Here is a 1,445-nt window from a genome sequence, read left to right as displayed (position 1 = left end):
ATTCTAAATTGCGCGGTTTAGAACACACATTAGCATAAAAAGCTATGTCACAAAAGAAGCATGCACTTCACTTATCCTAGTGTGCTTGAGATGCTTTAAGTAAGCTTGTAAGGTAAGACAAGCATTAAAGAAGCATGGAAGCATTCCAGCTAAAACATATGGATGCATATGATCATGAAATACAATGCATTAAGGTAAATGCACATCATCATCCATCAAGAAATTGCCCACTCAAAGAGAGAGTTCAAATCACATGGTGGCTAGCTACAACATGCAATTCAAAAGAGTCACAAGCTCGAAGGCAATTCTCATCACTTGGTATTTTTCAAAAGGTAAGCATGAAAAACTCAAAACCAAGTAGCAACATATAACCTCAATCATAGAATTCAACAAAGATTATAAACATAATGATGTTAAGAAAACATCCCTTTTCAATACTCAACAGCAACTAATGGTAAACAAGAATATCAATCCAACACTTACAATGAAAAAGAGAAAATGAAATGAAAAACTAACTAAAACTAACTAACTAATCAACTAACTAACTAACTAAAATAAATGGTTAACAATGGTGTTTGGGAGTGTTGGATGAGGGGTAGAAGAAGGGAAGAAGAAAGGAGAAGGAAATAAATGGAAAAAGGAGAAGAAAAAAAAAACGTAGTGAAGGAAGGGCATCCGCGCGTACGCACGCATGGCGCGCGCGCGTCGATGGCTTATTTCGAGAGTTGCGCATACGCGGCAGGTGTGCGTACGCGTGAATTGGTTTGTGCCTCAGGCCCAATTTCCGCACAGTGTAGGCCTAGCTCTCGGGTCAAGGTATGGAAGGTGAAACTTATCAATCCACGCGTACGCACGCATGGCGCGCGCGCGTGGATGGTCCAATACGCTTCATGCACGCGTACGCGCACCGTACGCGTACGCATGGATGGTGCTCTGTTTTTCAAAATTTTATTTTCTCTATGTTTTTGCACCAATCCAAGCATTCCAAACCTCTAAACAGCTACCAAAACACCCTAAAATCTTATTTAACATACTAAAATACTAATTAAACTTAACAAACTCAACAAAACATGAATTTAAACTAATTACCAATATGTACAAAAAGGAGAAAATAGAAAGAAGTTACCATGGTGGGGTGTCTCCCACCTAGCACTTTTGTTTATTGTCCTTAAGTTGGACTTATGGGGAGCTCCTCATCAAGGTGGCTTGTGCTTGTATTCATCTTGGAACTCCCACCAATGCTTGGTTCTCCATTGTGCCCCAAGATCTCTTATGGATTGAGCCAAGTGTTGATGGAGTTCTTTACAAGGTTGGGGCTCCCAAAGTTGGTCCTCGTCTTGTGATCCGGGATCCTACACTTTATTTTCACACCCGTCTTGAAGTTGATCATCATTATTAGTCCATCCGGTTGGTGAACAAGATGAATTCTCTATGAAGTACCCAAC

Source organism: Arachis stenosperma, chromosome 4 (assembly GCF_014773155.1).
Source record: "Arachis stenosperma cultivar V10309 chromosome 4, arast.V10309.gnm1.PFL2, whole genome shotgun sequence".
NCBI classification, from domain to species: domain Eukaryota; kingdom Viridiplantae; phylum Streptophyta; class Magnoliopsida; order Fabales; family Fabaceae; genus Arachis; species Arachis stenosperma.
This window is presented reverse-complemented; position numbering follows the sequence as displayed.